This window comes from Alexandromys fortis, unplaced genomic scaffold (assembly GCF_014885135.2).
Source record: "Alexandromys fortis isolate MF-2015 unplaced genomic scaffold, M_Fortis_MF-2015_v1.1 scaffold_11, whole genome shotgun sequence".
Classification (NCBI taxonomy): Eukaryota; Metazoa; Chordata; class Mammalia; order Rodentia; family Cricetidae; genus Alexandromys; species Alexandromys fortis.
This window is the reverse complement of record NW_026067912.1, coordinates 17,713,320-17,738,559: the sequence shown is the minus strand read 5'-3', so window position 1 is coordinate 17,738,559 and position 25,240 is coordinate 17,713,320.

The window sequence follows — 25,240 nt, the reverse complement described above, 5'->3', positions numbered from 1 at the left end:
AATAACCCTCAGGGTTTGTACCGCAGGGCACTAACTCTCTGGCACCAAACTCGGATCACATTCCCACAGTCAAAGACACATAAAGAAAACAGAACCCAGACAGAGAGTCCCAGCTGTCCCAGGAAGCTATGCTCCTGTGTAGAATTAACTACTGAGAACATGTGGGTGGGGCACTGAGAGCAGTTGCCAAAGCAATTTATAGTGGAGTGTGTGTGTGTGTGTGTGTGTATGTGTGTGTGTGACTTCTGAATAAAGAGGGAAAACTGTATACTTTCCTGCCAGAAATGTCACTAAAATTGTGGTTAGTACCTGTGGAGCAAATAGAAGGAAAGGTAATCAGGGGAGGTCAGACTAACTTGGTCAACTAGAAGATGTTACATCTTAAAGTTGACTGTGGAAAGGCTGGAGAAAGATTATTTTCAGGATAAGACTCTTCCTTTCTTCCTTCCTCCCACCCTTCCTCCTACCCTCTCTCCTCTGATTCTTCATTCTTCTTAGGAATTGCTAATCCAAAACACTTCCTCTTCTTCTCTCACTTCCCAAGTGTTAGTGTTATAGGTGAATCCTACCACTAGTAACTTTTTAGTATAAGATTTTCCTTATCGTTTCTTCTGCCAAGACAGGAATGTAACCACAGACTACATGTGTGGCAGTGAAGTATTGGATCTGTTTTCTCTTTGGCTGTTTAGAGGTAATAAATGTTATATCTCATAGTATCTTTAAGACTGAAGCTTTCTATACCCCTTCTCAGAAAGAAATGGAAGAAAGACTGGCCTTATAATATGGAGTGGAGACATGGATTTCAACATGCAGGCAATGAACTCTTCAATAAATTATGACCTTGCAAATCTAGGCTGCCAAATCTCTTGTGAGCACACCTTGTGAAGATGACCCATGCATTCCGCCATATGTCACAGAGTCTCACTCTATCAGGAAAGAATTTCAGAAGCTGCACATTCAAAACTTCTCTGAATTCTGCCCTACTTATCTCTTCCATTGACTAATTTTAATCTATATCTGTTTCCTAGAATAATGCAGTTATGAGGAAAACAACTACAATTACTGCTGAGAGTCATCGTAGCAAATAGACTCTATGCTTGGTTTGGGTAGGACAGTAAAAGACATAACAGAAACAAAGAGTATGGATGTGCTGTTGAGTGAAAATCCCATATCCTGTGATAGAAGTCAAAAGGCCTGCTAAAGCCAACAGGGACTATTTGCATACATTATGTAAAATGCAAGAAATCACAAGATGTAGAAGCTCCCCCAAAAAATTAGCTGGAAGAGATAAAGAAGGCTAAGGAGTAAAGGAACAAGGTGATATCTTGATTTGTTATGTTTGTACTTAGTACTATGTGACTTTTAAAATTATTTTGCATTCATTGCTCTGGTAAATAAAAATATTTTTGAACTAGATGACATTCTCTGTAAGAGAGCATGAGGAAAGAAATTAAACCAAGATGTAATAATTAGAAATCTTGCTTAATTTATATGATTTAAATATGAATAAGCTTAATGTGTTTTGTTGTCAGGGGACTTAAATTGGAAACACATAAGGAATAGTGAGCTGATTAAAAATGAGAATGCTGCAAGAGTTGTAAGCTTCAGTTTAAGCTTTTTAAAGTCAATTACTTCCTCTCTAGCATAGGTTATTTAGGGGTTCTCCGTGCTCATTTAATCATTCCAAAACTGAAATAATTTGAGCTTATAAAATTGCTGGAAGTAATAATTGTTAAAATGCTATGTGAAAACAAACTTTAATCAAAGACTGAAGGCATTATTTAAGAGCACAAGGTACACCAATTTACCATTCCTCTTTGAAATGGAATTACTATATTCTTTTCCATTTTTCTATTAAGTGTGTGTGTGTGTGTGTGTGTGTGTGTGTGCAAGGACAACTTTTGAAAGCTAGAGCTCACCTTCCTTTCTGTTAAAGTAATGTCCATCTTCTTTCTGCCTCTGCACTGCACACTCCAGGTTATACAGCCTAGAACCATCAAGTGATTTTTCTGTCTCTCTCTCTTCTCCCTTTAGGAATGCTAGAATAATATATACTACTGCACCCAGTTCTTACACAGGTACTAGGATTCAAATTCAGACAGACAGCTTGCGTGGCAAATGATTTTACCCACTGGTTCACTTCTCCCTGGCCTTCACTTTTTATTAGAATCCCTCCATAGCTGGGTGGTGGTGGCCCGTGCCTTTAATCCCAGAACTCGAGAAGCAGAGGCAGGCAAATATCTGTGAGTTCGAGGGCAGCCTGATGTATAAGAGCTAGTTCCAGGACAGGCTACAAAACTACAGAAAAACCCTGTCTCAGAAAAACAACAACAACAAACCTTCATTGCTTTCAGCCCACCAAATATTTTTCTATATCACCTCTTAAGTTTTATTCTAGTTATTTACCTACTGTAAATGTACAGATCATTGAGGTTCTCTGTCACATTTCCATATGAGTGTGTTTTCTGCTATGGCTGGATCCACCCTGCTACCAAGCTTCTCTTGCCCTCCCTGGAATGAAATTTTTTTTGTCATGTTCCAGTGGCATTTCAATATTCTGAGAATTTAAATCTAATCACCTGAAGAGTTCTGAATGACAAGGAAGCAGGAGGGCTGGACTGAAGTAAGAGGGAAGAGTCCCTATTGTGTAGCTAGAAAGACTGGGAAGGAATAGGAGGATGTGTAGCAAAAGCTGATGAATCGCCCCCCATGACAGGGAATTCTTCCCTATAAAGTCCTTGACTGTGATAAGTGGGTGGGTGAGTGATAGTAAGTTAGCACACGTAACAATGATTGAACCAGGGTCCTGGATACATGTTATATACCAAAGAATTTTACAAGTTCACAGGGAGGCCTGGATCTGCTCAGATGTCTCATCTGTTGTCGGAGTGTCTCCTGCTCACACTTCCCCAGCAGACCTTCTTTCAGGATGAGAATACGGTTGAGACAGTTGATGTGTCTTTCAGTCTGGAATACTCTATGCCCCCTCTTAGTAATGTCTAGCTGCCATTTGAAGTGAACTACTTTCTCAGGGTAGCCGTCCTGAGCAGTTCATCCTAATTGTTTTGCTGCTTTCCAAACTTCCTACACTCTTTCTACTTCCTTCATGGAACTGACACTCTATCTCTTAAGTGATCTCTTCAGTCAAATGGGCAGTCTTGTGGTATCGAAGACCTCAAAGGTTATGATGATCCTTAGGACTGAACCAGCACAGATTGTGCCTGACATAGAACAAGGCCTTGGTAATTTTCAGTTTTCAATTTAAAGAAACCAGACAGGAAAGAAAAGATGCAATGGCAGCCCTGTGACACGAGTCAGCAGAGACCGTTCTTTACTTCGAGGCAAGCATACCCATCTACACATTTCTACTTTCGGTAAAGTATTCAATAGCTTGTACAAGATATTGAATAGTTCACTATAAAGTATAATGAGTTTAGTATTACAGGATTTTGCCTAACTATAGGTTAATCCAAGTGTTCTGGGCACATTAATGTATCTTAGACTAAGTTTGAAGTTCCATAAGGAAAGAGTGTTAAAGTCTTTTTTTATCTTCTGAGATCAAAACATAAATCCATTAGAAGATGAATGAAAATGTATTCATACTGTCTCAAAACTGATAAAAACAAATTCAGAATCAAGACTGTAGTGACATGCATGGAACAGAAACACAGGTCTGTCTGGTGCTCTGCTTCCCACCGTGGTTGGTGATTAAATGCTATGCACATTCCAGTGAGTCAGTCTTCAGCTCTACACTTAAAATTTGTGTATTCGTACTTTGAAAAGTTTTAGAAATAGCTATGGTTGTTATAGGCAGAACTGATAATTACATACTTGCCTTGCAAGCTGTTCCCTAGAGCAGGAATCCCTGAATTTTTTCAACTCACATTCAATGTCTGTCAGAGGAATTTACCTGTCCCTGAGTATGTCAAGTGTTTATCAATAAAAGATTGTAGGACATTATTTTAAAACAATGATTTGACAGATGTATTTACCTTTTATTAACAAAGAGAACAATTTTGCATGCTAATGAGGTGGATGAACTATTTTTACATAAATATATTTTGGGGCTGAGGATGTAGCATGAGAGGCCCTGTGTTCTATTTTCAGGACAGCAAAGATCAATTAGTTAAACCTTGACTGATACTTCACACGAAAGGATGTAGAGTGTCTTCATAAGTTCTTAGTGCTGTTTGATACTTGGTTGATAAACATCAATGCTGAGAATATAAATTTTCATAAACATATAGCCCAAAATAGTAAAAAAATATGTAATATAATCATTTTTAAAAACTTCCCAATGCCTAGTTAATATTTATTTAAAAATTGGGTTGTGTCAAATACAAGTCAGCAACTCAAAGAGGTTTTCAAAGCAAATCTTCAAACACAATTAAAATCCAAAGATATACTAGTTGCTAATTACAAGCTGAGAAAGACAAAAATTACAAAGTCTTTGTTTTCCATAATTAAAAGATCATATTCATGTAAGAGCAGTTAGCTGTAGCACAAATCTAATGGTCTTAGCAATAAAAATTCAGATGAGATATTAAGGGGTGAAAGCTGAAAGATCAGAGAAGCAGAGCAGTCAGCTACTATTTTTTACCTCTACAAAATCCTCATGCTGAATAGGGTATCCTGTCCCTACAAGTTCTTTTACTGAACACCCAGACTGAATGCCTGAGGTCCTATATCCTCCCACCTTATATTCCTCTCACTGCATAGCTGTATCCCTTCCTATCTCCACCTCCTTAGTGCTGGGATTAAAGGCATGTGACTTCCCAAATACTGGGATTAAAGATGTGAGCCATCACTGCCTGGCTCTGTTTCTCCTTTTTATCGATCTCCTTTCGATCAGGGTGGCCTTGAACTCACAGAGATTCATCTTCCTCTGCCTAGCAAGTCCTGGAATTAAAGGTGTGGCTTCTGTGGCTAACTAGTGGCTAGCTATTCACTCTAATCTTCAGGCAAGCTTTATTTGTTAGATCACCAACAAAATATTACCACAGTTCACAGCATGCAGTAGTGTTGATTCTGAACTAAGTGCTTTCAGCACAGTTTCTTAGCATCAGGTATCAAGTTGGAACATACAGTGTATATGATGTGTTCAGAATAAAGAGCACAGTGAAGTTGCAGCATAGAACACAAGTGATTAAGCTTTGACAAAGACATCTCAGATTCTCAGGTCTTTGATTTTTAAATTGGTCATTGTGTTTCCAGAAAACATTTATTATTAACAAAATGCTTCTAGCCCCATGTCTTATACACAATTCAGAGTTTAAGAAACTATTCAATAGTATGCAGTCTACAAGAACAAGAACAGTGTAGATCCCTTCTAATTCCTAAGACGATCTGTAACGAGAAACTGCACATTTATTTCCAGGCCACTCGGATCCAAATAATTACACAGAAACTATATTATTTATAATACTGTTTTGTCAATGGCTCAAGCATATTCCTGACTAACTCATAAATCTTAATAGAAACCCATTTCTATTAATTTATGTATTGCCACGAGGTTGTGGCCTACCGGTAAGGTTCTGTCTAGTGTCTGCCTCCTTCAACAGCTACGGGGTATCTTTCTGACTATGCCTACTCTCTCTCTATCTCTATTCAGATTTCCTGTCTGGCTTTTCTCTGCTAAGCCATTGGCCAAAACAGTTTTATTCATCAACCAATAAAAAGCAACACATATACAGAAGGACATCCCACCTCAATGGTTTGTAAAGCAGACCAGAAAAACACATAAGCTAAGACTGATCATAGCATTATCTTCAAACCCTTCAGAGATTTCTCACTTTTGGGGACTGAAAATCAGCCTATAAATCATTGGCTGACCGACTCAGTTTACCCTGACTGTGTCTGTCCACACACACCTTTCCAGTCACAAGAGTGAGAGTTAGTGATATTACTAGACTGTAAGTAAACTCACCCCACTGAAGATTGTATTATCAGTTTAATTCTAATAACAACATAGGATCCAGAACCAGATTGACCATGTCAAATTATAGCTCTGTCATTTAGCCGTGAATTTTCTGACAATGTGCTTGTTCTCAATGTGCTTTAGTTTCCTTTGTTGTAAGATTTATAGAATAGCAGTGCTTACCTTTTAAGACTGAATCAGTAAGTTAACAAATGTAAAAGCAGCAAAGTTGTCCATGACATATATTACAAAGCATTATAGGGTCATTTTTTGAGATTGTTTTTGAAATAAGTCCTCACTATGTAGCCATGAACGGCCTGGAACTTTTTAAATGTAGACTAGGCCAGCCTTGAATTCATAAATATCCACTCTCCTCTGCCTCCAGAATGCTGGCATCACAGCCATGTGTTACGGTGCCAAGCCGAATACACTCATTGTTTTAAGGAAAGCATATTTTTATTCATAAACATGAGAGAAGAGAAATTAGAATCCCCACAAATTGATGGCCTTCATACTGACTTTTAAAAGCTAACTTCTTCTTGGGTATGAAAACAAAGCCTATTAGGCAAGTTTATTCAGGCCATGACTGAAGCAATGAAGTTTTAAAGACTTGTTTGAAGCACTGAGCTATGGTCCGTAGCTTCCGGGGAGCTTTGGGACACACAGAGTATCAGGACTCACTGTTTCCAGTCTTATTTACTGATGAACTGCATTTATGCATGGAAGTAGCTAAGTATCAGCTTGATTTGAACTTTCTATGCAGTTCTGTTTCTTTACATTGCTGAGATGTGACAGTAAGTGCAAAGTGGAGAATAAACATTAAGGTGCTTTATTCTTTCAGAGATTTCACTAGAGCTACTTCCTGCTATGCTTTAGAAAACTCAGCAGTGTTTGTAAGGAAATTATAGTAAAGTTGTTAAAGTATGTGTAGTGATACTCACGATGTAGAAAATAAAATGTTGAGAAAAAAATTGCTCTGCATAGTGCTTTGCTGAAATCTAACGAAACACACTGAAGATTATCATTGAGATTTCCCAGATAGAACACACTATATTCATAATCTGAAGATAACAGTAAACATTAAGCTCATCAATGTAGATGAATGAAATTAAAATAGAATTTTAGCTGATGACCCAGTTTGTTCTAGCATAATTACAGTTATGGATTGTAAGCTATATAACTTGTGAAACGTATCTTATTCACTGACTTGTTTGGTTGATAAGTGTTAACCAGGCCCCAACTCAGTGCCACACATAGTACTCCTGGAGCTCTGGGTAAACAGAATTTAATACAATAAATAAAATGATTAGAGAGTTAATAGTAAGTATGAGGGAACTGAGCAGAATATTGCACAGGACACTAGAGGAGGCAGTTTAGGTCAAATGAGAAGGAGGCATAGAACATTGTACAATAACAAAGCAGATGGACGATCACAATTACTTGCACTGCTGTAGTAGTTTCAACAAGGTGAGTTTGTACTCTAAGCACCCTTTGACACTGTCTGTAGATATTGTTGGCTGTCACTAAGAAGGAAGTACTACTGACATCTAGTGGAGAGAGTATAGGAAAGTGCTTTTATGATCTGGGTTGCACAGGACAACTGCCACAGCCAAGAGTCTCTGCTCCAATGTGTTCGAAGTTTTGAAGTTAGAAACCCCTAGGCTACTGTGATAGCAGTAAAGTTACAGAGAAGTAGATTAAAGACATGGCTTACAGCTTAACCCAGTAACACATGAAAATCAGCTGCATAGCGAAGGGAAACTGCAAAGGCAGAAGCAAGAGTGACCTCCAAGTCTCCAGTTTTAATAGCTGGATGTAAGGGCCGTACTCACAGGGAAATGAGTATGAGACACTGCGTCATCTGAAAATGGTGGCTAAAGTTGGCTGTGTGAATCGGCATTCATCAAGAGGATTTGAGAAAAGAAAAAGATTTGGAACTTTGGCCTAAACCATGTTTAACATCATAAAATTACATGATGTCACTTTGGTTTTTATTAAAAAAAAAAAGAATAAAGATGTAGCCAAAACTATGAAGCTTGAATCCTAATGCAACAACACATTCATAGGAAGCTCCAGAAATCTCTTGATGCTTTGCTTGAGTGCCCTGGGTTATATTGTAAGTGCCTCCAAGTGCGCTCACCACATTTAGAAAACATAGTTAAAGCATTTAGCTCCTTAGCTTACTGGAAGATGGTTTTTGCACCTAGCCGTCATCTAGAAGTTCAGTGTTTGAAAATGGATCTGCATTTAAGTAATGTCTACAGCCTTGCTAGGAAGCACAATGCCGTGCACACATGGTGATGCTTTGTCGCCGGTCATGGTGTGTAAATCAAAGCATAAGACTTAGATTTGGGGACAAGAGAATATGCATCGCATTGAATACTTTTTGTGCTTAAGAGCGCACTGTGATCACCATGGTCGTTTTTGAGCCAAAATGTAACTAGATTGATGTGTGCGTAAAACCCATCACTTCTGAAAGAGCACAGGACAATGAGCAGCAGCTGATGGTCCCTCGGCGCCGTGAGCCTGCGCGCATGGCTAGCAGAGAGAAGCATTTTAACAAGGAGATAAATTTCTGTCTTGAGCTTTACAGTGTCCTATAGATGATACTAAAAGGTAGCATAAGTGAGCCATGTATTCTTTAGGAAACCTGCAGAATCCAATTTCTCTCTAACAATGAAAAAAAATTCACTCATACCCTAAAGGTTGCAAGCCTGAGAAGTAGTAAAATTTCCTTAAATGGTATTAAAACACAGAGAATAATTACTATTTTCTTGATATTAACTGAACCAGTTTTGCTAACTTATTTTGCAGCAGACAAAGTGTCTTGGTCATCATCCTGTGGGACTATTTACACTAAAAAAATGGAATGTAGATATGGATTGCTTTAGCCAAAATGTAACCAGCAGAAAGGAACTCATATCTACTGAGTAATTAGTGCTGTGGGAAATAATTCTTATATGTGTCTTAGTGTTTCAATGGTCCCTTTGTTTATTATTACTTTTGTGTTACATGGGAGGATGTTACGATGTTACAGCTTGGAGAGTGTACTAGTCAGACTGAGGAGGGGGTGCTGAGTAACAAGTATTTTGCAAGCATACAAAATGAAACCTAAAGTTGAGGTGTCACTACCTTACATGTTTTCTGACAGTGTAGCGACTGCTTAGAACAGTTTTCCACAAACGGTGACAGCGGCATCAGTGTCACCTGCACCTACATCTTTAAAAGTTTTGGTTTTCTGAGTTTTTTTTCCCAAACGGATATGAGAATACAGGAGAACCAAGTGGCTTACCCTGTCCCTGTCTTGATTTCACCTCTAAGTGGGGCATAATACTGTCACACATATTCCCTTGGCCATAATTACAGGACTTTTCTTCACAGAAAAGGCATAGTCTTCACATAGTACAAGCCAAGGTAAGAAGAAATCTAGACTTGAGTAAGCACACAAAAGCAACTAGAGAGAATTTTTTTAAAAAAAATGAACAAACTTGAACAAAAAAAATATGATATGCTAAAACCTAGACCAAAACAGGTACTCAGAAACCTACTCAATTTTTGATCTTTCATTCCCAAGACTTGTCATATAATATCTCATCCACTATAACTTGAATTTGGATATACCAAGAAAAGATAAAAATACTAGATATACTTAATAAAAATCTCATGTTTAAAAATAATCAGATAGCTTTCTTTTGTTCTCACTTTAAGAAATATTCACCAGCCATCCATGAAAGGATCAATACAAGAGCAACCTTTCACAAACTCCTAAATGAGGTCAGGTTCCTTCTTTTCTTCACATCTACAGTACGGCTTTCAGAAATTGATACCTGTTCATGTTGGAGAGAGAACCTAGGGCCTTATGCCTACCAAGCAGGATCTCTACGACTGTGACCAACAGAATCCACATTTCTTTAAAGGCACACTAGCAGCGATTGTATTCCTACTGTGTGTTCAAGGCTTGGCACAGTGTTTCACAGGAAGTGGATCCTCAAAAAATGCATTGCATGGATGGATGGGTGGATGGATGGATGAATAAATGGATAAAGAGTATGGCTGTCTTTGAGACAGATTATGTTATTGTATGATTCTATCTGATTTTAGTCTAACGTAAGCTGGAGTTGTGTTTTTTTCTCCAGTTCTTATCTACTATTACTTTTGCATTTCTTCCCATTTAACCAACACTAAGAGAGCTAGTTCCTTTTCTTCAATATAAGAAATTCGGGTTTCTGCAGATAGCCCCCTATGTCCTTGATCTTTTCCATTGGTAAGATGTACCCCCCAAATCTGTACAAATCCTCTTCTTATCCAAGTGCATGTTCTATTTCCTCAACTCTCACTGAAAAAAAGTGAGAACTACAGATACAACAGATACACACGCAGTGTGACCTCTTAGCATCCAGCAGCGACACTACTACAGCCTCCCTGCAAGAGATGCCGTGGTTTCCTCACGATGGATTTTTTTGGCGAGGTATTCGCTGCCATCAGATACAAACTACTCAATATGCATTTGTGGAATAAATGAATTTCAAGATGCAGTACATTTGTAGTTTCTCACATTCTAGGCTCATATGAGTGTTTCTTTTATGAATTAACTCAATTTAGATCAACTTTCCAAACCCCTACTTGGGGGAGGGGGAAGCACCTTGAGGTGTTCCTACAGAACCAGCAAATGTTTATATGGAACTTTCCCCAGAAAGCTCCAAGGAAATTAAGCCACCATGAGCAAATGCTGATTTCCCCAGGGAAGTGTCCTTGTCCTTCTACAGAGAAATGGTCTCTAAACCTACATTGTTAGAATAGCCTATTTCCAGTGTTCAAATGTGACAGCCAAAAGAAATTAAGAAAAGCACCGTGCCAGAAAGCTGCCTTTCTCAGTTCGGCGCTTGTAAACGGAAGCAATTTTCGAGCCATTTACTCCCGTCCAGATAGGAAGAGTCGCTATAATCTTAAAAGACTGAAGGGTACCCATTTCTCCTCCGTTCTCTTTTCCATCCTCCTTTCTCTGTCTCTTCATTCTCATCAGAGTTAAAAATAAAAACTCTGATAATTTCTTATATCTCTCCCTCGGAGGGTGTGATTTCCTATCACGCGCTAGTCATCTCTCAGACCCCTGCATAGGCGTCTAGGGCTGTCATTCACAGAGAGTAGAACTCCTTCTGCCTAGAGACTAATGGGTTAGGATTTGATCTGTCTTTAGGATGCAAGACTCAATGGACTTCCCAGCACCACAGCGCAAAGTTAGAGAGTGACTGCATGTGTGCGTGCATGGTGTAAATGTGTGTGTGTGTGCATGCGTGTGTGTGTGTGTGTGTGTCCGCACGCGCGTGCGCATATGCGCGTGGTTGTGTGAGTGTGTCTGGCTGGGTTAGTAGGGTTGGCTGGGGCGGGCAGTAAATAAAGGGTGGGGCCAATAGGGGAGGAGGGAAGGACCAAGAAAGAAGCAAAAGCAGTGCCTGTATCCCAGTTAACCTGCTGGAGCTCATGCTGCTTGGTCTGAGCGCTGCACCAACTCACCCACTTCCCTCTCTCCTTGGGCGTCTTCTTCCCCGCTTCCTCTCCTTTCCTCACTGCACCCTGCACCCTCTACCCACTCCCCCACCCACCACTTCTGCATCTGACCAGAGGACGAATGAGGGAGACGTTCCAGCAAATCAAGGTAGCAACTTTCCTCAGCTGCTTTCTGGGCTCCAGGAGCGGGATCCTGCTGATTCTTGGAGGTGTGCAGTCCATGGAGGAGGAAGAGAGCGAGCAGTGATGGGCTAAGGACCGGTGCACTAAGCCCCAAGCAGCTCAGTCTCACAAACCCGCTCCTACCCGTCCCCACGCGGGTTCCCTGTATCTCACTCTTTTGAGAGCTGAGAGCGCGCGGCGTGCAGCCTGGGAGCATCCAAGGAGGATGAGGCTGGGACCCAGCCCAAGTTGGGTGTATTTCGCGGGCGTGAGGCCACGACTGTGTCTCGGCATGAATTAAGAAGCTTGGAAGATGGAGCGCGGCACAGTTCTCATCCAGCCCGGGCTCTGGACCAGGGACACCAGCTGGACACTCCTCTATTTCCTGTGCTACATCCTCCCGCAGACCTCCCCGCAAGTGCTCAGGATCGGTGAGTGAGCCCGCGGAAGCGCTCCACGCTGTGGGATCCAGGGGTCCTAATCGCTTCCCAGTGGCCGGCGAGGGCGCAGCGGGTCCGGGCAAGGCGGCGCGCGCTGGCACCGGTGCCGGGACGCGAGCTGGGGGTGGTGGGGACCAGTGCGTACCCAAAGCTCCACAACAAAGTGGGAGTCGCGTCATTGCTTCCCTCCTGGCAGGTGCCAGGCTTTCCCGGAATGTATGGTTGGCGGGTTTTTCAATCTGAGATTCAAAATCCTGAGCAGAGTGCAGGAATCAAGGCTCAACTGGGCTGGCTCCCACTCTAGGCATCAGGTTGTCAGGACCTTTTTGACCACTTGAATTAATTGGTCTAGTGGGGGTGGTGTGAAATCTCTCTTCCAGATGCCTAAGTGAGTGTCCATCAGTCTATTAGTCCTGATTACACTCAAGCATGTCAGAACCTTAAGAATTGAATCCTTGATCCACCAGCATCATGGGAATACAGCAGAGAACGTTAGCTCAGAGTCTCCAAGTTTTCATCTCTAAATTGGATTCTTGTGTATGGAGTTTGAGAGTGCAAGGAGCCAGAAAGATGGTCAATAAACACGAAAGTTTCCTTTCCCTACCCAATCTTACCCACCCCACCTGCCAGCCACTCAACAGCACCTAATTCCCAGACCAGATAACTTCCTGGGAGAGGTGAGGCTTAGATTTCCAAAGAGATTGAAAAGCCAGTACTGGAACACTAAAGACGGGATCCTGGGATGTCCTAAGTGAACAAACAGTCAGCAATACCACCAGGAGGGCCTTTGTGCACTCCAGTACCTGCATGAATAGACCCCACTACCAAAATTAGGTCGGTAGGGGTCTGAGCTTTGAACACTGACAAACCCCTCAACTTTTCCCTTCAAGCTAATCTGGGTTCTCTCCTTCAATTCTCAGAGAACTTTCTTAGCTCTTGTTCTTGTTAGGGGTGATCTCGGGGAGAGCCATAGGTGAAACGTGGATGGCCGACCGTTCTAGCAGCTTCTCTCACCTCTCATTTAGCAAAAAGAAAAGAAAAAGAAACCCTGGGTTCTAACCCATACTCTTTCTAGGAATTAGAATTAGTACGATTGCAGCTTGTAGAGCCGTTTATGGCGAGGCTCCTAAATAGTCCATGTCCTTCAGTGTTACAGTAGCGCTGATCTTCAACTATTGAACCCTTAGGAAAAAAAAAATAAACAGAGAGAACTGCTTGTTTATTTCCTTTTGTCATTGAGTGTGACGACCACCCACCCATCCCCCACAAAATAAACTTGCTGTGTGAAGGATGTTTTCTTTAGGCACATGAAGTTCAGTTTTTGAGGAAAGGAAAAACTCCAAATGCTAACTTTACACGTTTCTTTAGACTGTGGAGGAAAATATGCATTTATTTGTATCTTGAGAGCCTATAGTGATAGATCTCCAAGCATTTTTAAAAGAATCATGATTGATTGTAACTAAAGCAATCCTTGCACAAGATATAGTCAAGGTTGGATTTTTGGATGCAATCAACTATGCTTAGTTCAGTAAAACAATAAAGAGAAAAAATACACAGTAATGAAAATGTGTAAGATTTTCCAGTGATTATTAATCAGTGTTTTGTTTTTGTGCTGTACATTTTTTTAAATGTCCACCCTGTGTTAGAAATGGCTTTGCTGAGTCCTAAACAACCACAATTGACCGTTTGAAAGTTGTTTTCAAAATAAAAACAACCAATATCATACCATGACCTTATGAGGCATGCCTCAAAATAATCAAATTTCTTTCCATTAAATGTGAGCTAGAACGCATGAAGCAGCATTGCATGTATGGGTGTTTATATGCAGCACACATGTTTCCCTTTGGCAACCGTGCGTGATCTGTTGTTGACCTGAACATTATTAACACTCTGTATGTAAGGACCCACACATAGCTTTTAAATGAAAAATTCAGCACTATGGAAAGTATCTTTATTGCAGAGGAAACTTGACTTTTACAATTACTTTCTGTCAGTGTTGAAGGTAAGATATCAAAGGAGCAGGGAGCTAGACAGAACCTTTGTTTGTGAGGAGAAATAAAATTGTGTTTGTTTTCTTCTTGTCTTCTCGTTTTAACAAACTGCCAAGCTCCCAGTCAAGCAACAATTGGGAACTATTGATTTTCAACATGCATATCTGGTCAACAACTTGAACTATCTTCCAGTAAAGTTCAGAACAAACACTACACACTTAAACTGGCCTTTGTACGTAGAAGGTAGGCAAACCTTGGTTTGTAGCTTTGCCGGAGTACCTGCTTAAACTTCAGCTGCTGAGAAAAGTGTAAATTTAGGATAAAACACACACACACACACACACACACACACACACACACACTATGTTAGAAGTTACTGAAATGAATGCATGCCAGACTCTTGAATGTATGTACTGTGACTATGTCTTGGAATACTATTGTATGATCTTATGTAAGACTGAAAATCTCCAAAGGAATCCCATAGAGTGTGGTACCCTAAATATCACCATTGCGTTGAAGTTTCCCAGCATCTTACAGAAGAGAAACATAAAGTAACTGGAAAGCCAGTGTATTTGCTGGAGTAAATTCAGCCTTTTTGTGTATGCCAGTGTATAGCAGGATGCCGTTGGCCATCATATACATCTAGTTGACCTGTGAGCCTCACCATTGTAGACCCCCTCTAAAGAATCCTAACGTAGTGCACTGCCATTAGTGGGGAAGCATCTTGTGTGTGTAAACATAAAGAAGTGTCATTTATACTAAGAACAGAAATATTTATTTACTAATATGTTTAATCCATCATTTCAGCACACAGTCAAAAACATGTTGGGAAAGCACATGATAAAGGGTCACCAAATTTCCTGAAACATGACCTGGTGGAATGAGTATAGGCTTGGACCCTGCCACCATCTCTTGCTGGGTGTGTGTGTGTGTGTCAGTGAGAGTTAGCCAGTCTCAGCAGGCCTTTATAATTGTATTTGAGAAATCAAATTAAAACTAATGGGAGATTCCGAATCCCATTAATGAAATTAATAGAAACCGAACATGAAATAGAATATGAAAGGTCGTTAAGGAGTAGCTGGGAGTCAGTTGTGTTATTGCTGTTGTTTGTTTTCAACTATTCTTATTATTGACATTTTATTTATAATCATGGATTTAAAATTTAATTTTCTCTGTTTTTCTGAAACACTTAGTACTTCCGAGTCTAAGCCCCACACCTGGAACTCTTGGTATTGCCATCTGATCTTCCTACTTCACAAAAGATGGTAAAATACCAGGTTTGCAGCTTATAACAAGGAATTGCATTACATATCACGCCATGTAGTTAAACATTCTATATAAAGAAGTTGGCATATACTTATACAAATATATGGGAATCTATAGGTTGGCATATAATTCTTCAGGTTCCTGCTTTATGTTTAAGAGATTATGTTATGTAGATATGTGCTTATAGTCCCCAAAGCACCATTTCGACAAGACCTTAATACGACTACCCTCAGGTTTCAGCTTGGATTTGTGTTGTCTGTGCCTTTGCTTCAGTGAAGTTGTGAATAAATACCAGAAGTTTAAAATTATCCTTATTTGAAGGAGGCATTCAAATGATGGAGACAAACAAAAATATGTGTCTCTATTCTTTAAGCTCTTGATTCTTCTTTTGAGTTAATATTCTTTATTCAACTCACATCCAGTGAATTGTTCTCTGTGATTACACTCAGAATTCTTGATGGAATAGATACAACAGTTAGCAAAAGGATGAACTCACATATCCCTAGAAGCCATAATTGTGATAATTTAAAAATTCTTACTATTTAAATTTTTATTGGACTCTTACTATTTTTGAATACTATTTTAGAGAATTTTAGTTTGTCTACTGCCACTGATTTACTTTATTTTGTAGACAAGAAGAATCACATTAAGGCCCACAAATGCATGGAGTGGATGTACTTATGTTGCTAAAGCTGGAAAGGAAGGTTAGAGGAGAGTGGGTCCTGTATTAAAAGATCCATTTGTCTTAGACAGATTCACACTTGGAGAGAGACTGGACTTGGGGAAGCATGTTGACCCTCACACTAAGTTGCAATCTGCAGATAGCTCTCTAAAGGGTTGTGAAGGTCTGTGCCATCTTAAGAAACAATAGAGTTCACAACTGGGGATAACACACTCCTGACATCAGCAGATTATTTGCCTTACGATTTTTCTGTGTATCATTTGCTTTTAAGGTCAATATTGATTTTGTAAGCCTGATGCTTATGACCATGTACCTCTCAACTTTGGTTTCGTTTCTGTAGTTTGTGACCTGGTTTTCATTGAGGAAAATTGTGATTTGGTGACTTTGACTGAATTATACTATTACATGTTAGAAATCTGGATATAGGAAGCTATCTTTTCTGGCATTTATTTTTCAGTATCTTGCATTCAACTTTGGTGTACTGTGTATGGATCGGCATATGCTCTTACACATATGTGTAAATGGTGCTGCAATCAGATGTCGGAGAAGCAGACGGTTCCTTTCAGTTATTTGGAGATGACTGACAATAAGTATGGCTATATTTGATGCTGTATATTGGATGCTGTTAGCAGCAAAGAAGCAAGCTCCGTTTGGAAACCATTCATCAAATGTAATCAGGCTGGGGTGGAAAATGGACACCTATACCTAGAAAACATTGTTTTAGCTTGCTGCATAGTGCATTGAAGTAGTTCTAAAGGAGAGCAGTGAAGACAGTGGTAGCATTCCCATAGACTTCCTCAATTTCCACTTGTTTAATATCATATAATAAAAATAATATTATCCATGTCATGAAAATTTGTATATTATATTTGAATTAGAAAACAGAGGGATGAAGAAATCCAAGTAGGAGAATCATGTATCTGACTGTCATTTTAACACTGACCTAGCATCAGAAGCTCAATTATAGACATAGGGGTTTGATTTGAAGGTGAATTGTGGTAAACTACCTATGACATAGAACTCAATGAAGACATTCCTCACTTTCTCTGTTACTGGGTAGGACAGAAGGTCTGTGTTCTAGAATGGTCTTTTTCTTTGACCTAGTGTGTGAAATTACCCCTGCTTTAAAAAAATCATAAAGTGAATTTGTATATCACAAATACGTTGAAATCTTTAGGGGAAAATCCTCACAAAACCCCTTTTCTTGTTCAAACCTGAATCAACCTCATTTTTACTGTCAGAAGGTTCTTAATGTACCACAGGTTCAACTAAACTCATGAGTCAAGATGTGGTAGAAGAAAAAACACTGACCAAAGAAATATAAACAAAACACTGAAATTTTAACACGTTTAAAACTCACAGGGCCTAAGCCTTGCTAATTCTGCTGCCTTTTTGTGTGATACATTTTTATAGAGATTCTAAAGGAGGTTTAGAGACTAATGTTCATTGTGAGTTATGGGTAAGACACATATCTTGATTTTTAAATTATACTTGTACTTACTGGAGTAGGGTATGCATACAGCATTCTGAGAATGTGGAGACAAGAGACCAACTTACATTTCTCCTTCCACCATATGGGTTCCTGAGATCAAACTCAGGCCATTTTATTTCATAGAAATCCGATAATTGTTTTTAATTTGAAGAATGAAATATCATTATAACTTACTATTTTCATTAAACAGTACAAAAACAAATGGATAAAAGTAAATTATTTAATATACGGAACAAATTCAAGACTAGTCCATGTTAAGGTAGAACATCCATTTTATTTAATGGCTTATTAAAACACAATCTATACAGGCTTATTATTAATACACATGGAGTTCCTAGCTCTGTCAACCAAGAAGGCTTGAAACAATGGCATCCCACGAGCTCTCTATGAAACTAAAACTCAGGACTCCTCCCAGCAGGGAATTGTAACTGGTGATGAAAATCAACACACTGTTGCTGAAATACATCCCAGTAACGGGGTGAGATAGTGTTTTCCCAAGCCCCACTGATGCTCTGTTAAAAGAACAGGAAAGCCAACTGGCTGGTCTCTGGTGTATCTGCACTGGTGTGGGAAACAGGAATAAGGAAATGGGAAAAGTGTCAAGTTTCCCAAAAGAAAGAGAAAAAAAAAAAAAAAGGCAAGTGATGGGGATTATTGTAGCCAATGGTAAAGACTTGATCGTATTTACACTCGATTTGGTATGGTACCAAAGAGGAAGCTTGACTGCCTGGTCTTCTTTCCCCATGCCAATCATGATAAAACAGCAAGTAAACTCCAGTAGAAGGTCTTCCTTCTAGTAGATAATACTCATCAGGAGTGCCAGGGTTATAGAACACAGAACACAGTTAAGGACACACAGTGAGAAAACGCACAAAGTTGCATTCGCCTGAGATCCCAGAGCAGAAAATGATGTGAAGTAAAATCTAATCTAGTACAAAAAAAAAAAAAAAACCTTCTTAAAAATAATATATTGATAGATTGGTAGTGTCTCCTTAATTTTGACAAATATGCTGTAGTAGTTTGTAGTGTAAATAACAGTAGACACACTGAGTGGTATATATGAGCTATTTTCTCAATGTCTCAGTGAATTAAAACCTATTAAGAAGTAAAATGCATTAAAAACTGAAAATCTCAAAACATATATAAGGAATTCTGCTTTTTCCTCCTATAAGATCTATAAGTAAATGTATTAAGAGAAATAGAAAAAAATATTGTATTCTATACAGTGAGTTTTCCAAGAACTTCACTAAAACAAAGACAACAGCATTCAATGACTTTGTATAAAACTGCTCTAGACAGAAATGTCTATTTATCTTCCTTAGAAATCTGCAAGGATATTCTTGATGTGGAAAATTCAGGCATTAACTACTTCTACCCATTAATTTCTTGACTTTCAACTATTGTATAGTTTGTTATACTTAATTAAATGTAATTTAACTATGAATATTGATTCAGGCATTGCAACATACTCTGTTAAAGACTTAAGTGCTGATGTCCTTGAATGGAAACTTACAGAAATCTGTTTGCAAAAATTCCTTTTTTAGCAAAATAGCTTAAATATGCCTTTAGAATCAATACTCAATTCCCAGAGCCAATAAAGGACTTCATAATTCATATTGGAAAAAGATGGTGAAAAAATCAGGTCTTTTTTTTTTTTAATGAAAACTCAATTGCAACTTTTAAGGTTCATTTTTCTTACTCTATTTTATTGTACTGGGTGTAATATGTGTAGATATATGCATAGATGTGTGTGTGTGTCTGTGTGTGTGTGTGGTGTCTGTGTTTGTGTATATGTGTGTATATATGTGTGTGGTGTACGTATGTGTATGTGTGTGTATATATGTGTGTGTATGGTGTATGTGTGTGGTGTGTGTGCGTGTGTATGTGTATATGTGTATGTGTGTGCATGTGTGCATATATGTATGTATATATGTGTGCATGCCTCTGTGTGTGTGTTGTGTGTGTGTGTGTGTGTGTAGGCCAGAAATCAACTACACTCGGTATTATTACTCAGGTGTCAGTCACCTGTTTTTTTGTTGTGTGTGTTTGGTTTTTGAAATGGTCTCTAGTTGAAAGTTGTCTATCCAGTAAGTAATGAAAATCCAACTGTCTCAGCCTCCCCAGGTTTGGAATAATAAGTATGGGATATCATACTTGGCAAATTGTGTGTGTGTGTGTGTGCATGTGTGTGTACTGAATGCAGGCCTCCAATCTAGGAAGCATTTTTGAACTGAACTATCTACTGAGGCCTTTTTAAATTTTAAATTTCCAAATGATTGTATTACATATTTTGTCAGTCTTTAAACACAAGTTGTATTCTGATGATCCTGCTATGCTTAGGTTGTGAAAGGCGTGACCAATGGATAAGTCGGGAGAGGCATCTCTGAAATGTAAAGGCAGCATTTACCTTTTGAATCCTGGGCAGTGTGTTCTTTTTGTTCTTACAATAGATGTGAACCCTAAAGCTGCTTTTATGCGAGCTGGCTGCAGTGTCAGGACCACTTGTAAACCATTGTAAGTGTTCAGTTGGAAAGAATGGTTAAGAAAATAATCATACAGACTTAAATGATGAAAAAAGCCACTAAATATAATCTCTATAATGAAATCCGTTCATTAGAATAGAAAGCACACTCATAAAACATAACAGAGTAGAGTATATGACTTCATATTTGCTGGTATACTCATTGTTCTTTTTAAAATGATGCCTCTTATTTTTTGAGATTCTAACATAATTATATCACTTCCCTTCTTTTCCTCCTTCCAAACCCTCCCTTAAACCCCCTCACTCTTTCAAATTCACTCTCTCTTCTGTTACATTTATATGTGTATAAGTATATCATGTATCTGTGTAAACATACATAATCCTAAATGTATAAGTGCAACCTGCTTAGTCTGTATTGTGCATATTTGGGGGACTAATTCCTTGGTAATGAATAATCTGTTGGTGTGTTCTTCCCTGGAGAAGACCACTTCTGCTCTTCTCAGTCTTTAGTTGCCTTTAGTTCTTTGTACTTACAGATAAGAACTTACAGTGAGTGCAGACAGAAGAAACCTGTTCATTTTCTCAAGGCTGTGGCTTGGGGATAGTTCTTTCATTTTGATTCCTATCATTACTCTTGTCCAACTTAAACATGATTGGATAAAGCAGCCGTTTTTTCAGATTCTAGATGATTGAAACAGTCGTTTGCATGCAGATAGGCATGGTGAAAAGGGCACTGTGATAGAGTTCTTCCAGCTTTAAGGATCCCTTGTTTGCTTTTGTCACAATATCTTTGAGTAAAGACACTCTCCTGTCCATCAAAATATAGGTGGTAGTGAACAGGTGCACCAGTGTACAAACTGATCCTGTCCAGATTGGCATTTAGTGCCTCAGGAATTCTCTAAGGGAGAAGCATCTCTCCAAGCCATCCATGAGTACATCTTCCCCCATTTTGATTCCCATTTTGGTGTTGACATCTTGCTTCTCTTCCCACATTCCAGACTGGGCACCAGAGTGTCTCACCTTAGAAGCACAGCTTGTGTTCCATCTCTCTCCATTCTTGACTACAATTTTCCAGTGGGAATGAGAGGCAAGGAGCTGGATTTTCCTATGATCACATATTTACCTCAACTCTGAGTGTGATGTGAAGCAAAACTTCCAAAATTACATCAATGAAAGAAGTTTAAATTATGGATGTCTGACATTTTAAAGAGAGAACCAAGGTGATTAGAACTACCATCTCTATTACTCTGTCTCTCTCTCCTTTCGCTTTATATATTTATAAAATTGATAGAAATACTATGTAAGATACACACAATCATGTATATGATTATTTGCTGCACAATATTTACGTTAATATGCAAACAAAAATGAAATGCATGCAACCAGTATCAGATGTATTAATTACTGCATTATTACATTGTCTAATGCTATCTTTGCATTGCAAGGCATATATATATATATTATATATATATATACAAACATAAACACAGTTGGATTTATATTAATACCCAGTTGCATTTTTTCCCCTGTGCCTTTAATATTCCACCTGGTTAAGAAAAAAAAAGTATGAAACTGTAATTGCATTGAATAGTTGGGAAGAGGCGAAATAAGCTCCTTTGCTGTGACTCGTGCTGGGAGAAGGACAAAGGAGAAAAGAGTGGCGAGACCTGGAAGCATGGAAAAGGTTGCCAACTTGGGGTCACTGTGTCTCTTAAATTTCATCAGGCTACATTTGCATTTGAAATTCTTGTGGCCATGAGACTATTTCTCGGGTTATATTGAACAGAAAAGACATGGCAGCATTTTGAATTCCACTGAGATAGAGTGATGGTTTTTGCTACCTTCGTGGAATGTTTGTTATAAAATGCACTAGACTAACTTATGAGGAAAACATTTTAAAGAAAAGACTGTTTGATAGAAAATACAGTAAAGATGTCTTAGATTATCACTTATTGCCATATATACTCTTATCCTCTTCTTGTTATCACAAGTATTTAGGAAAGAGAAATAAGATACAGAATTTCTTTTGAATAGCTACAGAAATCATATAAGATTTTTTAGAAACAAAATGTTCCATATAGGTTGTTTCCAGGTTCTGGCTATTACAAATAATACTGCTATGAACATAGTTGAACAAATGCTTTTGTCATATGATAGGGCATCTCTTGGGTATATTCCCAAGAGTGGTATTGCTGGGCCCAGGGATAGGTTGATCCTGAATTTCCTGAGAAACCGAAACCGGACTCTCTGATCATGGCGAACAATGAGGACTGATGAGAAGCCAAGGTCAATGACAAGGGGTTCTGATCCTACTTCATGTTCCGGCTTGGTGGGAGCCTAGCCAGTTTGGATGTTCACCTTCCTAGACATGGACGGAGGGGGGAGGACCTTGGACTTTCCACAGGGCANGGGGGGAGGGAAATGGGAAGCTGGGAGGAGGCGGAAACTTTTTTTTCTTATTCTCAACAAAAAAAATATAAAAAAAAGTTCCATATAATATACAAACAAATTTTATGCAAAACTTTTAAATACATTAAAAGTAACAGTATTCATCAAAAGTCTCCAAAAATTGTGAAGTACCATTTTGTCCTTGGACGAGGAAACTGAGGCTGCCTACAGTGACAGAGATCCCAGCAGCCAAGCCTTAGTCTTAGCCACATCCTTCTTGCAATTTTCTTAACAGCTTCATTTCCCCAATACAAATTAGTCTGGAAAGGGGGAAAAGTTTACATGTAAATGAATGTAAAATAATTGGCAAATGCACTACACGAAAGTTTCAGAATCCAAAGATCACAATAACAATCAACATGGTCTTTAAAACCCGACAGTCCCTAAAATGTGAAATCAGAATGAGTTGTAATTAAAGGGAATGTGGAAGGTGTCTTAAAGCATCATCTAAGCAGGGATCATGAATCTAGAGACAAATCTAGGGACATGCTATCACTCACAATAGGTGTCAATGGAAGAGTTCTCATAGGACTGTGTTGACCTACACAGGTCTATGTTAGTGGCTTTTCTCACGGCTGTGACAAAGCATTAGACAGATGCAGCTTAAGGAAGAAAGGGCTTATTTGGGCTCAGTGTGGTCTAGTCCATCACAGTAGGAGAGACTTGGCAGTAGGAGCTTAAGGCTCTGCTCACCTTGCTCTCATCATCAAGAAGCAGAAAGGACTACATTATTCTGCTCAATTGGCTTTCTTCTCTTCTTTTGTCTGATCTCCAACCCATTAGTATTGCCACCATCAGTTAGGGTGATCTTCTCACTCAAGTAACCCAATATAGGAAGAAACTTCCCTATAAGTCTGCCCAGACATTTATCTCTGCGAGTATTCTAGACTCAATCAAGTTGAAAAATCAATATTAACCATTACAGTACTTATATTTCTTGAATCTTATATTATGTAGTCATCTCTGACTAACTTGGCTTGTGGATAATTCAAAGTAAAGAGCTATCTTCATATTCAAAATAACATGGTGAAAACTAGCAGGTAAAAATGAAGGGGATGCAGGATACCAGTTTAGAATGCTTACCTTCATGCCACAATTTTCTAACTTTAATTTTTATGTGTATGCATGTTTTGTCTGTATGTATATCACTAAACCCTTTTTGTGCCTGGTGCCCCTAGAGGCCAGAAGAGTGTGTTGGATACACTGGAACTGGAGTGACAAGGGATTGTGAGCCACCATATGAGTATGAGGAATCAAACTCCAAACCTGGTCCTGGAAAAGTAGTCAATTACTTAGCTGCTGAATCATCTCCCCAGACTCTTGTCAAAGTATTTGTATTATTCTAACTTCATTGGAACAATTCAAGCAAGTATTCTCAGCTGCACAGGCCAAGCTCATGTATGCACAGAGAACTATGTCTAAAGAATATCATACATCACTCACTTCATGAAAAATTTCATGACTATGATGTCAGAAAGTAAGGCTGACGTGCAGTGTAGAACTCTGGTAATCATATCTCCATCCTATAGCTGGCATGAGGAAGGCAGGGGAGGACCCCTGAATAATATGGTCCGTATGAAAGAGTGTTGAGCAGTTCCTGGAATGCCTGCAAAAGCAAGATGGTTACAGTGTTCTTGCAGTATGCACTGTCCTTTGTTTCATATGAGGTGGCCCTTCAAATAGACTTCAGGGTTTTTAGTAGCGTCTGACCTTTCCTCTTCCCTTCTGAGGCTGAGGGTTTAATTTGTTTCTGCCCTCTCTCCATCCTTTTGTATTCACTTATTCATTCTTGTATTTATAGCTACTCTTGTTCTAAAAATATTTCAGAGGTTTGCAGAAGTCAGGCACATATGTTACAATCTGATAACATGCACTAACGATGCAAACACAAGTGTAAAACAAGATGAAAACAAGAATTTTAGTGCAAAAAAATAAAGCAGCCAAAAAGGAACCAGAAAAAAAAAATGTGTCTCACTTTCAAGTAACTAAAGGAAGATGAAAAAAACAAGTCAAACCACAGAGCTGAGGGGGTTTTGTTGGTAGAAAAGTTATGGAATTTTCAGACTGAAAACTATTGAGAAACTCAGCCTATAGTCAAGATAAAGGAAGACACGATACTGGATATAATAGCCCGTGCTAAATTACTGGCTTGTGTCACACATTTGCTTTTTATGAAGTGCTAAACGCAACCTTACGGCAAGACACCAAATGGCACTTCCCTAGGTAATCATTTCTCAACGGAGTCGGAATACTTCCCTGGGGCCTGCAGGTGTGGCGCACGGGTGGTCTGTACACCTAGCACGTAAGATGCCTAGGATTTGACTCCCAGGACTGAAGGGAGCGGCACTTCTCCAAAACATCTCACTGTGGATTTTCATGTGTCTTGGTTTGCTCTGATAACCCAGCAGGAGAGGCAGACGATGGCAGGGCAGCACGCCCTTCAGGTGGTCAGCACAAAGGCAAAGGAAGGAGATGTGATGGAGTGAGCATTACAAAGACGTGGGTGAACATCAGAAGATAACCATCTGTGTTTTCGGGGAGACCGAGAAAGCCAAAATGAAGTACATTGGTGCTCAGATCACCTGACATCTACATAAATGAAATACAGGGATGCAGGGTCAACGTTTCATTCAGAAAATACTTGTAAGTTCATATTCAGTGCACAAATGGGTGATGATGGGCATTCATTTATACTGGAAAACAGAGGTGTAAACATTGTCAAGATGGATGAGAGCCATTATAGGAAAGAAAACGGGGAAGATGGGAGCATACCGTTTTCTGAGATGCGAAATTTAAATAAGGAGTGTTTCAAGGATGTGCAAAAGCAAATCAGGACCTGTGTCACCTGTTGG